At 46.6% G+C, this 14,257-nt stretch overlaps 1 protein-coding gene and 1 long non-coding RNA gene across 5 annotated transcripts in view; one reads left to right on the plus strand and one right to left on the minus strand.

Moving 5' to 3' along the window:
* The window catches only part of sema6a (sema domain, transmembrane domain (TM), and cytoplasmic domain, (semaphorin) 6A), an 89,336-nt gene that overhangs the window by 22,390 nt on the left and 52,689 nt on the right, over positions 1 to 14,257 (plus strand). For all 4 annotated transcript variants that reach the window (XM_064297250.1, XM_064297251.1, XM_064297252.1 and 1 more), the window contains exon 2: positions 1,729 to 1,797. The gene's annotated coding sequence lies outside the window, so the exon portion shown is untranslated. The remainder of the gene's footprint in view (positions 1 to 1,728; positions 1,798 to 14,257) is intronic.
* The window catches only part of LOC135233567 (uncharacterized), a 54,620-nt gene continuing 51,108 nt past the window's right edge, over positions 10,746 to 14,257 (minus strand). The window contains exon 3 of the long non-coding RNA XR_010323874.1: positions 10,746 to 11,108. This is a non-coding gene — a long non-coding RNA (uncharacterized LOC135233567). The remainder of the gene's footprint in view (positions 11,109 to 14,257) is intronic.

A 14,257-nucleotide genomic window follows, 5' to 3' on the forward strand; every position in this document is an offset into this window, starting at 1 on the left:
ATATGCCGATGGTAGTTCCCTTTGTCGACTTTAGTTGGCTTCATTGCAAGCCATTTCCCCCTTTTCCTCGAGTCACATTGTCAACGTAAGAGTTATCATAAGAGCCGACGCCCGAGTTTAGGCCCTTCCAGATGAATTCCTGCCGGAGAATGGGGTTTCTGCTGAATTGATTGTTCCCCGATTCATCCGATAGGACTGACAACTGCTGACTTGTGCCTGTCCGATGTGCTTTAGCTCGCTTCACAGTCTGACAACCGGAGAGAAAGAAAGTGCCTTGCGGCTGGATGAAGAACGGTGTTATTCTGAGCAGGAACGCATGACGGCCATAGGCTGAGCCTCTCTGCTACCGCAACCTTTGAAAATGCATCTCAGAGCCGGAAGAGGAATTGAGTGGCGTGGTAATTCACAGCACAATAACAGCAGGAATACGTTTGCCTTGTTGGAATATTTTGCCTTCGTCTGAAAATTAGTGAAATATAATTTTTTAAAATTTTTTTTTACTTTTGTGAAAAATGAGTTTAAAAAAGAAGTACTGTGAAGTACTGCATAGTGTAGCGGCCCGGAACAGAACGTTTTATTGGCGGTAGTTTTTGGCGCCGTGTTCCCCCCTGCGGTCATCGTGTGGTTCAGACGATTTCGGCGAACCTCGTGGTCGCTGGGCTTCTCCGTGGCTCGGTCAGGGAAGCAGGCCTGTGTGAGAGCACACTGGGCCCTGTAGCCTCAGCATTGCACTAGCCTGTGCTGTAGAACGTGAGCCGCCATTGGCTGGACGTAGTTCTCTTTGAAAGTCGAGCTTCCTTTAGTGCTGGCCTGTGCTGTGGAACGAGAGCCTCCATTGGCTGGACACGGTTCTCTTTGACAGCCAAGCTTCCTTAAGTTACCTGTGAGTTAGCTCTTCCCCAGTGATGTGCCAGGTACTTAAAGGCTATTGCCTGCAACACCTGTCTAGCCTTTGGCAGGTGCAATGGAGGAAGTAAGTGCATGGAAGAAAATTAACTCCACGCAACACTGCAATGGCAAGAGTACTCAAAGGGTACCAGTTTTCATTAGTAAGAGATACGCCACTGGCGTGGAAAGTACACACTGGCTCATGGGTAAGGGTGTTTTAGGAGAATACACACCCTTCAGCAGCGAGATCCGCAGTGACTACAGAAGCACAAATGAGGATTCCAAGCCGGGGCAAAAAAAAGGGGAGAAGAATTTTATGGCCAGTGGTCCCAAACATAGCAGAAAATGTCAAAGAAAATGCCTTCCGAAATGCCATCCCTTGGTGGTGTGTAGCCTGCTGTGCAGCAACATGACCAAGATATGAAGCAGGAATTTCAGACTGTGGGGTCCGCATTGTCTGAGCACTGGCCTGTCACTTTTTCAGTTGCCCCAATTAAGTGTGGTATTTCTGAAACCCCATGAGAAAACTATAATTTTTATAAAGACATCTCAACATTTTTTATAAATGTTCATGTATCAGGTTTATGTGGAGCTTGCCATTAAGTATAGATGAGTTTACTATTACTACTAGTGTTATTACCATTAATACTAGTATTAAACTGTTGAGGAGTTTAGCCCATAAGGTTTACTTTTCACTGTAATCACCTATGATGGAATGTTTTGAAGGCTGATAAATAGTTGTCATTGAAAACATCACCTAATTAAATAACTGGAAAAGCAGCGAAGACGTGTTGTCAAGTGCAAAGCAAATTGTTGAAATGTTCTGCTTGTGTCTTTCAGGAAACAAGAAGAAAATAATGCTGGGTTCCTTATCCGAAAGTCTCATGCCAGCACATTCCGAATCTTAAGGTAACTCCTTATTGGTTGGTACAACCTTCATCACATGCCTCCATGTGTATGACCACTTAATAGCCATAAAAAAATTGCTAAAAGGTTTCAAGATTAAGCATGGTCCAGCCTCTAATGGAGAAAACTCTTCAAATTCCATTTAGAACTTGTCCTTGTTGTGACCCCATATAGGCGAGTAAATGGTAAATGGTAAATGGACTGCATTTATATAGCGCTTTTATCCAAAGCGCTTTACAATTGATGCCTCTCATTCGCCAGAGCAGTTAGGGGTTAGGTGTCTTGCTCAAGGACACTTCGACATGCCCAGGGTGGGGTTTGAACCGGCAACCCTCCGACTGCCAGACAATCGGTCTTACCTCCTGAGCTATGTCGCCCCGAGTATGATGTAGACCTAATGAGTTGGGAAATTCAATGAGTTCTTCTGATCTGAGGAAAGTTCTCTACTAAGTTTGCTTTTTTGAGTCGTGGATTCCCTCGTCAGATTTCCAATGCTTCAAGATCCACGGTTGAGATATTAATGGGTGTAAGTTATCTCGTAGAACAAAACGTGAACCCCTCTTGTAGGCTTACGTTAACCAGAGACCTTATTTTCGGCATAAAAAGACATCCCTATGGGAAAAAAGCATAGAAAATCTGCAGAGGGAACCCATGACGGAAGAAACATCCAGGTTGGCCTACAAAAATACGCCACCACTGTAACACTCTATTGGTGAAAGGTCTCCACCTCTAATGGGGAGGACTCTCCAACTCTAAAGAGAAGATTTCTGTAAGGAGAGAAGAAGGACAAAAGGGGGGGAATTCTCCAGTTCTAATGGGGGAGAGTTTTCAAACATCTAACGAGGAGAGTTCTCCAACACTGAATGGGAGAGTGCTCCACCTCTAATGGGGAATATTATCTATCTCTGGTCGGAAATGTTTTTTTTTAGGGGGGTGGGGACCAATCACAGGCGAAATACGAAAACATGAACGGGAATTCAGCTGCATGCAGTGCAGCCATATTTTGAGTGCTCCCGGAAGCACAGCCTGGAGTGATGAATGGATTTCTATGAGCAAGACTGTGACACTGGGTATGTTCCCTCCCTCCCTCTCTCAGTACAATGTCAGTAACGCCGAATGGAATGCCAAAATGGCCTTGGATAGCCCAAAAAATTTGTGAAATGAAATATAGCTCGATGATAAGTCATGAGTGGGAAGACTTAATTATGCCAAGTCAAGAGAGACCAGCTGACGGCTGAATAGGTTTGTCTGTTGAGGAGGAGTGTAGTGGGACGTGAGGAAAGGATCCAGTCAATGGATGATTGTGGGTTCTGAGTTCTGAGGATATCTTTACAGACAATAGGGGCAAGGAAAATACGGAAACTTCTGGAAAAGTTGGAGCTCCCTAAACTGGAAATAATATTTGTGTTTAGAGGACTTTACGAGGAACTGGAATGCCCAGATTATGGTATCCCTAGTTAAGTTAAAGCACAAACATTTAAATACTTTTTTTGTTGGGGGGGGGGAGGGGCGGGGGTGTGGGGCTGGGGGTATGCGGTGAGTTGTTTTATTACTAAAACAAAAAAAAACTCTGCTGGTTAGTTGTTTGGTTCTGAAATTGAATATCCTGTCTTCCTTCTAGAAAAAAAAGTATAAATTCAGAACGAATGCTTATATTTTATTGTCCAGCTCCCTCCTCCTTCCTCGTGCTGTACGTTCTCCCGGGTTCTCTTTCACAGTTAATGTCAGCTCCCTCCCGATGGCCGCCGCGGTCAGTGGCCACATTCCCGAGCCGCTCATTCACTGCGTTCGGGAGCCGCATAATGAGCTTTAATCAGCGGCAGGTCCGGTCACGGTGTTTCATTACAGCTTTGTGGCCCCCCCCCTGCCCCCCCTGCCCCGCCCCCCCCGGTCTGCGGGCGGTTTGACTGCGCTCAATGCGCTTATGTCAGGTCTTGATTAGACGAGGGGGGAGCTTGCGAGCAGCAACAGACGTCACCTTTTTTTAAAATAGTTAATCTGTTCCCGGGGACAATGTCTCCTTTAACTCTCTTCCACCCCGCCCCCGTCCCCCGCACTCCGCCTGCACTACCCCCCTCCCCCACAACCCCCCCCCCACGACTGCTCCAGTGTTTCCCTCCCTCACATGCTTTTCGGCTGTCTCCTGTCAGCCCCTGCCACTGGATATACCCATAATGCAACGCTCCGCTTCCCAGTGTGGGTTTCATGCCTCTCGCCATAGTTACGGGCTCTTGGTTTTTAATCGCCAGGCTACGTCTCGGAATACGCGGCTATTTGGCTCATATTCTTTGCTCATTTAGCCACCGACCGACCAATCGACCGGTTGCGAATCAGTTAACGTGTGTAAAAAAAAAAAAAAAAAATTAAGAGTTTGGATGGTGCTCTCGCTAACCGGCAGCACCGCTCTTCCAAATTGAAAATGTTAATTAATTCTGCCGTTATGGAGGTGGCCTAATCTTGTTGAGAAGGAATAAAGAGCCGCTGCTTTGATTTGTAGTGCTGGCTGGAGGGGGGCTCTGTTCCCACCAGATACAGTCGTATCTTTAGGCCTCTGGAGCGCGGCTCTCGCTAATCCGCTCAATGAGCCACTCCAAGGCGGATTTACCTGAACACTGTAACCCTAACTGCTTTACATGTTAATGTGCCGCTCGGCAGCACTGGGGGAGAAGCCTTCTCAAATGAGCACAGTTATCACATCATATAAATTGCTGCCAGGGCGCTTGCCAGGACTGTTTTAATGCCTACTCCCGCACTCCCACCCACCCCCCTACCCCCACCACCGCCCCCCCCCTTTTAACAATTTTTTTTTTCATATTTGAAAATCTAATCCATATTTATTTTTCCCAGCGTTAATAAGGTAAACCCTTTTGGAATTAACCATGTGGTGATTTAATTGAAGAATGCATTTTGAAATACTGCGTATGTGCCAAAACGGGTGATTACTGAGTCTTGAAGATTAAAGTAAAGCAGCCCCACCCAAGCCATAATATGTCCCACGCTCTGCCATAAAAGCTTGTGAATTATGTTTGGGGGCAGAACCTCTTCAATACTGGAGACATTTTGAGACTCAAATTATTTATTTATCTCTAAAAACTCCCTTTAATTATTATATTTTAAAATATGCAAGGTAACTACTAGTTCAGCTGAACTTTGAGAACTGATTATTTTTGTTGGAATCCACTTTATTTGAAGTGGCCGAACGGGGCAGTTGTAATGTGTAACTTCATGTTAACTGAAGTTGTGCAGGTTTAGTATTACTTTGGTTTATTAAACCCTGCAAATGTTCTGATTGACACAATATCAGAAGAAATTTGGTTGTGAAAAAATCTGGTCCCGAATACTGACATTTTATTTTAGCCTTTGGTCAAGTCTAAATGTTTTGAGGTTTTTGTATGCCACAATACTACTGCATGATAAAAAGGTCGAAAATAGACCCTGGCACAATACTAAATGAGCCACACCATTGGTGGGCTGACACAAGCTGCCATTTTCTGATTGGTTTATTTAACTAATTGGCAAATTCATTCATTGAGTGCTTTGAGGGGTGCAGCAGTTGGCGGGATCGTCAGTTGGATGTCAGTTGAGGTGAGCTACATTGTAAGACAGGGAGCCCATTTGTTTAGCCACTACCCGGATCAACAGCGCCTGTTTACTTTTGAACAACTGCATTTGTCTGAGCCGGAGTCTCCGCCATTTAACGGTTAACTGGCTTTAGGGAGAGAGGATGAGCGGGTCTCATCTTCTTACGTCTTAAAGACTGGCACCAACGGTAAAGCAGGCAGGATTTCTTTTATTTATTTTTTTTGCAGTCAGTAATTGCTGAGTGAGTTCCCGGATGCCGCCGTTGTCCTTGGATTAACCGCGGCGGCGGCGGCGGCTTTGGAGGGGACGGCGCGGTTCTGAAAGGACGGGTCTCGCCCGGAGACTCGCTGAGGCAGGAGAGAATGCCGTCTTCCCGCGGCCCGGCGTGGCGCTGGGACAGCGGCGCGCGGAAACCTCCCCTCCCCTCCGTCATTAGTTAAGTGGATATCTGAGCCTAATCAGCCTCAAAGAGGCCGGTCACCCGGTCTTCAATTCCATTACGTTAATTTACATTATTCAGCGAGCTCGTTAATCACATTTTCCGGCGGGTTTCGACTCGACGCGGACGCGACGTCCCTTAAAAAAACGCGGAGCAAAGGGACGGAAAGCGTTTCGTCGAGGAGCCGGCTGACGGAACACCGCGAGGCCGGGCGAGTTCTCTCGGGCCGAGCGCGTCTTTTTTTTTGCGATATCGTTTTCCGCGCGAGCGGACTCCGGCCCGGCGTGTTTATCGGCGAAGCGGACCGCACTACGGGACCCCGGGTTCGGCCCGCCCGATGATGAATTGCGTCGACAAGAGGAATTGAAATGAATTGTTAATGGGAGTCTAGGAGTAGACACACCGACGGGGGGAAGGGACGGGAGGGTTTTCCACTGGGGAGAAAGCAATTTATTCACGAAAATAGAATCCATATTTGTTTCTCATATCGGATTTTGACATGTATAAGTGGAGTGTGAAATTTGGGACCCCAGTCTGTAGTCGGTAAAACGGTCCTTTCTGCACCGGTAACTATACCTGAAGGTTTTTGTTTCTATGGTTTCATAGTGCCAATGGCGTGTTCATACATGCGAGTACTGTATGTTTTAATATTCTGTTTATGATTATTTCTTGACTCAAGCTTGAGAGACAGTTAGAAAAGTTAGTTTGTGTTTACATGCAAACAAGAGCATTGTTTATATTTTCAAGGTCTTCACAGTAGCTTTTAGAAGATGAAAAGTAGGGAAGCAGAGTTAATGAACGGCATCATTTCACAGACGTGTTGTATTAATTAAAGAGAGTAAATATATTAATTATTCCGTCCTCTTAAAACTTTAACAGATCCTGTCAAGATGTTCCTGCCTCGTATTTATCACAAAAAAAAAGGACAACCAGAGCCTCTGAGTGTGAAGGCTGGTAACGGCATTATGAATAATCTGTCAATGAATAATTTGTCAAACGCTCAAGAGGAGTTCTTCAGAAGGGAACATCGCCCGAGGATTATTTTTTCTTCGCGAATCCACTTGAAGGGCTTCGGCGAACGGCGAGCGCGCACACACACACACACACACTTCAGAGGCGTGTTTACAATCTCGATGGAGCGGAGCCTTCCTCTCGTTTGAACTTTCGAGACTCCGGCCCGCCTCTGTAGCGGGGTAGCGGGGCACACCGCGCGTTTCGCGAGGCTGGGCTTAAGCTCCCTTAGTCCCGATGTTTATTCGCCGGCAGGCCGGGGGGTTTTTTTTTTTCCCCGGCTGAATGGGATCGTAAATCCTGGCGTTAGGGGAACAGCGCTGGGACCCCGGCTGGCACCTCGACGTTCCTGCGCTTCTCCGGAGTGACAGGTGGGGGCTCCAGGTATAAGCACCCCCCACCCCCCCACCCCCCACCCAGCTCCACTCTTTTCACGGGAGATCTGCCGTCATCCCACCCGTCCTCACCTCCGTTTCCCCCCCCCCCCTCCCCCCCCCGCGGCTGAAAAGATCTGGCATCAGATTGGCACTCCTGGGCCTCTGTTTGGCCTAATGCTAAATTTGAAAGCCTAGCGTGGAGAGCTGATTGTTGAAAATAGGAAAAAAAAAAAAAGGGGGTGGGTGGGAAAGGGTCAAAGTAAAGGTCACAGGAAGTGGAGCTACATTGGGCTGTGAAAGGAAAAGAAAATCTGACTCTATATTTAGCGTTTTGTAGCTTTCCATCAACAATTTCTTTTCTCTTTTTTTCTTTCCATAACTGGATGCTAGCTCAGTGCTGTAAGTGGCAAACAGCACATAGGGTCTTATAAACGATGAATTACGAATACAGTGATCATTGTAGTGAGCGGTATGTGTTGTGGAGATTCTTGAAAATGTTTTTGGTTTGTTGTCCCGCAACCTGACGTCCTGATGGTTTGCGTGTCATGGAGTGAAATGCCTCCAATCTGCGCCATTATGCCTGGTGAATGCCTGCAATGCCATCAGGAGATTTAATCTGGGGGTCGGCCCTCTCTTGCAATAAACTGATGTCATCCTCTCTCACAAAGCAAAAAAAAAAAAAAAAATCCCCCAGTTCTTTGAGCTTCTGAAATCAAATAGCGCATATTAACAGTTGATTTTCATCTTATGTTCTTTACCTCAGGCAGTTCGCTGCAGCAAAAAAAAACCAAAAACCAAAAAAAAAAAAAAACCAGTGGTTCAACGTTCAATGAGTTGCTCCCGTTTGCAAGAGAGGGAGAGGGAATTGATGCCCATGATCTATCGCCCCCGGTAACAAGATTAATGAAACATTTCCATTAGAAAAATTGCATGACACAGCTAATATAAGGAGTTGGTAATCAAGGACCGCCAGTGACTCAGGGTGGAAAATTACCTATCGAACAGCCGTCGTGTGTTCTGAGGTTAAACACCGCGTGCTGGGGGAGAAAAATTAGTCTCCAGCCCCTCCAGAGAACGCAGTCAGTGCCACCGAGACCGTCTTTCGGCACTTCAGCAGAGGCGCATCGAGCTACGGATATTACACTGGTGCTTTTTAAGTCGGTATTATTTATCTTGTACTATAAATACTGTCGGGTTTGTTGCCGCAGATTCAAAAGCATCCTGTAGCGGCGTAGTATAATGGGTAAGGAACTGGGCTTGTAACCTAAAGGTCGCAGGTTCGATTCCCAGGCAGGACACTGCCGTTGCGCCCTTGAGCAAGGTACTTAACCTACATTGCTTCAGTATAAGTCCAGTTGTATGAATGGATGCGATGTAAACGTTGGGGTAAGTCGCTCTGGATAAGAGCGTCAGCTAAATGCCTGTAATGTAATCCTGAGTGTACGTCGTGTCGTGTTAAACCCTGGTCTTTGCCGTTATTGTTCTCGATTAGTGCACTGGCTCATTAGCCATTACTTCGCAGTTATCCGGCGATACATCTAGCGGGTTGATGTATCTGTGGCAGTTGAGTGTCCCTGTTATTCGCCGATAAAAAGTGAGATCTGTCAGTTCAGCGGTTCGGCGGAGAAACGGGGAGCGTAGACGACCGGTTGCTTTTGCGCGGCGGCGACGCGAGGAGGAATACAAATCACCGAATCGGCGAATCGAGTCCCGCAAAAAAAAAAAAAGAGAAGAAGAAGAAGAAGATTGATTTGGCTCATCGCCCCTGTGTTTTTTCGGCGCGTTGCATCTCAAACAGAGGGGGGGGGGGGCGCGGCGTGCTGTCATCGCTTTTCATCGTAAATGGGGCGACACAAATTGCCTGGAAAAACAGAATTATACCTGAGCGCGGTACGAAAAAGCGAAAAAAAAACTAACAAAAAAACAAAACCAGAGCTGCAGGATGAATGAAAACAAATGAGACTGTCACTCGGGGAAAGCTCCGAGGCCTCGGCCGCCCCGGCGCCGTGGTTCGACTCCATCAGCGAGGTACTTGGGAGAAACTGCGGTGATCGGTATTGCGTGCGTCTCCTTTGTCCCCTTCGGGCTCTGCAACTTTCGGTCCCTTTGACCCGATTGGTTGTCATGCGGCGCAAAAAAATCGGATGGGAGGTTTTACGATCATCCTTGGCTCCTCGGAAGGTTCCGGAGGCAAACCGGGGAAACCCTTCACGGCCGGAGTTTTTTTTAAGTGATGGATGCGCACCAGTAAAAAACGCACCGCTGTACTTGCTGATGCAGGCGCTGCTGGCGAAGCCGGCTTGCTGATTGGCTGGCGGCGTAAACGATTACCCGTAGCGTAGCGTTAGTTCAGCGTCGGCGCCCGCTGGACAGCAAAGCGGGATGTCCATTTAGGGCGGGGTCGGACCGAGGCACGCTGCAGGTTAAGGGACGTCTGCCTTATTCTTGGCGGTAATTCTTGGCGGTTATTCTTGGCCTCCTTCGCGTGGTCCGAATCACACGGGCCGTGGAGTATGACCAGAGTCGTACGGTCAGAATGATGCTTATGCTGTCCGCAGGGTCAAAGGGGAGGATTCTGGGTATAAGTAAGCCTACGTCACAGTGCAGTTAAAGTGCAGCGTATTAGGTGGACCGGCTGAGATGGATCATGGTTTGCACACACCGGCAGTTTACAATGGTGGCTGTTTACAGAGGAAACACGTTCACGGTGAGCAGCAGTGTTCCACCTCGGATTCCCAAAAAAAAATAGAACAGTTACCAAGTTCTGGTCGGTGATGTAATCGCCGTGCCGCACGGCTGCCCTAAATCGGGAAGGCGCGGTGTCATCAAAGGATCGTAAAGAAATTACGCCGCCGTTACATTTGATTTATAACTGCCATTCTGCGTCCGGCGGAGCAGCGTAACGTCTGCTGCGGGAGCCATCTTGGCTTGTTTACGTTGCTCAGGCTCCATTAACAGATTAGCGTCCCGCTCGCTCGGAGCAGATTGTGTTCCCCTCGGCTGCCGTGTCACGTGTCAGGTGTACGTACTCATGTGTAAAGTAGGGGGGGGGGGCGGGAATCAGACACAGAGTCAGATTTGGCTGCCCCCCCCCAAACCCCTCCCCCCCCACTCGCAGACCAGAGGGATAGGGCTAGGCTAATACAGCCTTCCATCATCCCATTATTTTCAACTGAAGTGGAATCTGGTGTTTTTACTGCTACTTCACTGCATTTCATGGAGAAAAAAAAGGAAACCGTTGGAGAAAAAAGCATATTTACATTTCCTGCTATCAGGTGCAATGGTGTCTAACTGCAAGATACATTAGGCTTCATTCATGATTGATAATGACTCATGTTTATATAAATATTCATTATGAATGAAAAGGATGCTAATTTCTGGCCAGCTCTAATTAAGTCTTAAGTCAATGACACTGTATTCCTTGAGAACGATCCAACTTTTAAAATAACAACACAGTAATTTAAAGACCACTTTTCTTCAGGGGTTTGCCAGAGAAATAATATACTTTCTGTTTTCATAAGAGTAAAACTATTGTTTGCCTTTCAGTGTAATATGCACTTTATACTGTATTATTACATTTTTATTTGTTTTTTGTTCCATTGTACCGTACATGAGTACCACTTATGTATTTCACCGCAGCAGGTGTTGTCACACTTAATGGACTGTGCACAGCATGGACCTTTTTCGCAGAACGGTGTTCGTTTCGGTTTTTTTTTTTGTTTTTATCGAGCCATTTTCTCTTTTTCTTCCGGGACGCTGTAAAGTCAGTTATTTGCGACGGTTTCGTAGCACTTGCCCAAGTGTGCTCGCCCGAGCGTCTGAAGAACTCACGCCTGCGACAGATGGGGTTGAAGACACTCTGTGCGGTCGTAGATTATCCTCTCCGAAGGACTTCCCTCTCCTTCCTGTGGGTATAAATTGTGTGTTAGAAATGATTCAAGGTGGGAACACACCACTATTTTTGTGAAGTGATCAATCGCGCCGTTTGGTGATGAAGGGGACAGTCGCAGAAGTGACTCAGTGACGCCTCTGCCAGGGCCTTGGACCGAAAGGCCCGTGTGTTGTTGTCAGTGGGAGGATATTTCCTACCGTTAAGTGTAAATTAAGTGACATCTTTACAACTGGGAATGAATAAGAGCTTGTAATTGCAGGGTTTTTACCAAATTTTTAAAAAGCAAATCTGTTATTAATGTAAGACCTCTCTTTGTTGTGTCTTTCTTTTTTTGTAGAGCAGGTTAAACAATGAAAAAAGAACACTATAATTCAAAGCTTGTGAAAATGAAAAAAAAAAGAACTGGCAAAAGTCGTTGTATGTAGGCTACAGATCTGAGGAGGAAGTCATGTTGGAGGTCTTCTGTTTTGCAAATATGACACATTTTTATTTAATGCGCAGAATGTCAAAGGCTGAAAACCGGCCTTTGTTCATCTTGTTTGCCTCGGCTTTCGCTGCGATGTCTGTGTTTATCTCGACGGTAGTGCTTTAATCAGAAGCATAAGGGTCTGGCCTTTGCTTTTTTTTGTCAACAAAAACCTAAGCCCACCTCTTCCTTTCTGGTACTTTCCCGGCATGAAAGGAAAGTGCCATTAAAGTTACGACAAAAAAGTGGCTGCCTTTTTTTGTCACAAGAGAAATTAAGCCCAGACAGCTTAGATTTGAATTATCCTCAAAGATATGTTTTTCTCTCTGCTTGCCTTCAGTCTGCTGCTGAGATTGAATTTGATGTGGTAGATTTGGAGGCTTTGGCTCAGATATCTGGTTAGAAGTTTGAGACTAACAAGGACAAAGAGGCCGTAACTCCTCTGTGGAAAGTGCTCGGTCACTTTTGTGTTTTATACTGTTGCCTCGTTTAGAGTTATAGCTGGTTTGTTGACGTCTGAGTGTGTGTGTGTGTGTGTGTGTGTGTGTGTGGGGCGGGGGATGAGGGGGGGAGGAGGGTGTGGAGAAGAATGAACAGCTGAATCTTCAGCCCAGTAAAAGCAGACAGATTTAACGCGAGCCTCACCGCAGTTGGCCTCGGGGTGGTTTGTGGTCTACCTGTTATTGCCGCATTAATTCCTGTGTCTCTGTGTCCTGCTTAAAGCCAGTGTTTTCAAATGCTGCAGTCCAACATAGGGGTCAGCGAGCAATTTTACCGAACATGAGTACCGTGCACAGTATGGTCCTGAACCAATACAATTCAGAAAGGTTAAATGTTCTACTAATTCAGTAACCAGAGAGAATCGTTACCAATGTACAAGTAATGGAATAAGTGGTGAGTACATGATGTAATGCACTGAGTCAGTTCGATTGATAAGTGTCATATTTCAGCAAATACATGAAGGCATTTAGAAATGGTAAATTATTCAAATCCTGCCAAATCTCTGGTAAATTATCTGTCAAGGCTCCCCATTGCAGTGTTCATCATTTCCTGGCTTGAGATTGCTTGCATCTTCCTTGATTGACAGGTGTGGAAAAGGTTGTTATTTAAATCTGTAACCTCATTCTCTTTGGGGGTCACAGTCTTTTAAGCACTCGCTGGGGGGTTAGGGGGAGGTGGTGGGGGGTGGTGGGGGAGGGTGAGGGCTGGGGGGGTTTCTCATATAATTTCCCAGTCAAAGCCATTAAGAATGGCTGTATTGTAGCACCATAGAGCGCCCCGTCCTATTCACTGAGCGCTTCAGAAATGAGGCCCGGGTTCTCGCTCGCAAGGCATGTTCTCACCGAGCGGGTTCTAAAAGAGCGAGTTTTCACACAGCGGGTTCTCACAGAGCGGGTTCTCACAGAGCAGGTTCTCACAGAGCGGGTTCTAAAAGAGCGAGGTTCTCACAGAGCGGGTTCTAAAAGAGCGAGGTTCTCACAGAGCGGGTTCTAAAAGAGCGGGTTCTAAAAGAGCGAGTTTTCACAGAGCGGGTTCTCACAGAGCGGGTTCTAAAAGAGTGGGTTCTCACAGAGCGGGTTCTCACAGAGCGGGTTCTCACAGAGCAGGTTCTCACAGAGTGGGTTCTAAAAGAGCGAGGTTCCACAGAGCGGGTTCTAAAAGAGCGGGTTCTAAAAGAGCGGGTTCTAAAAGAGCGAGTTTTCACAGAGCAGGTTCTCACAGAGCGGGTTCTTGCAGAACGGGTTCTAAAAGAGCGGGTTCTCACAGAGCAGGTTCTCACGAAAGTGGGGTTCTCCCCCAAAGATGTCGCGCAGCGTCGGAGTCGTGCGGACAGTAATCGCCATGGCACTGTCTGGCCTTTGTTCTCGGGTCTGTTTACGTTGGCGACGTTCTCGCTGCCAAACAAAAAAAACAAAAAAAAAAACGCCCCGACGTTTCCCGCTTATGATCTGGAGAGCCGTCTCAGGAAAGGCTTCGCACGGAATGGGCAGCGGTTTTCAAGATGGCCGACGAGTTGCCGGGGTGTGGATGTTTCTCCTCGTGCCTTTTTCACTTCACACGCCCGCATCCGCTTCCTGCTGGCCGTTACTCAGCCAGAGTCCTGTGAAGTGAAAAGATAATTTAGTTGGCCGCGGTGAGGTGTCACTTGAGGTTTATTGCCTCCGTTTAATTAAGTTACCCCAATAAACGCACAGATGCCCCGCACTTTAATATCCCTCTCTGCATAATGCAGAGGGGTTTTTATTTTATAAGAAATTGTAAAAACAAAAAGGGAACCTAAGGAATAATTGTGATTGCAGATATATAAATGTTTTTATTTACAACGAACGCATGATGTGTAATCAGGAGCAGAAAAGGCAGAGACTTTATGAGAGCGTGTTTTCCATAGGCCTACTAATAGGCCTACTCTGTTCTTGTTGGAGACAGCATATGTGGGTGAGATATCAGTGTAGACCTCCATTTACGGCAAGAAGGGATGCAGGATGTATTTTGTCTTTTGAATAGGATGTAATTTGATGTATATTTCACAGGGAAATGAACAGTGACCGAATTATATGCAGTACATGTGAATCGTTAACTCAAAAGGAGATTGAGGAGAACGGAGAGCAGTAAATTCACGTTCATAAACCAACGACAAAAAAAAAAAAAAACACACGACACGATCCTCCGACAGTGGAGCCACGGTAATTACGTCG

The sequence above is a fragment of the Anguilla rostrata genome, chromosome 10, assembly GCF_018555375.3.
Source record: "Anguilla rostrata isolate EN2019 chromosome 10, ASM1855537v3, whole genome shotgun sequence".
NCBI classification, from domain to species: domain Eukaryota; kingdom Metazoa; phylum Chordata; class Actinopteri; order Anguilliformes; family Anguillidae; genus Anguilla; species Anguilla rostrata.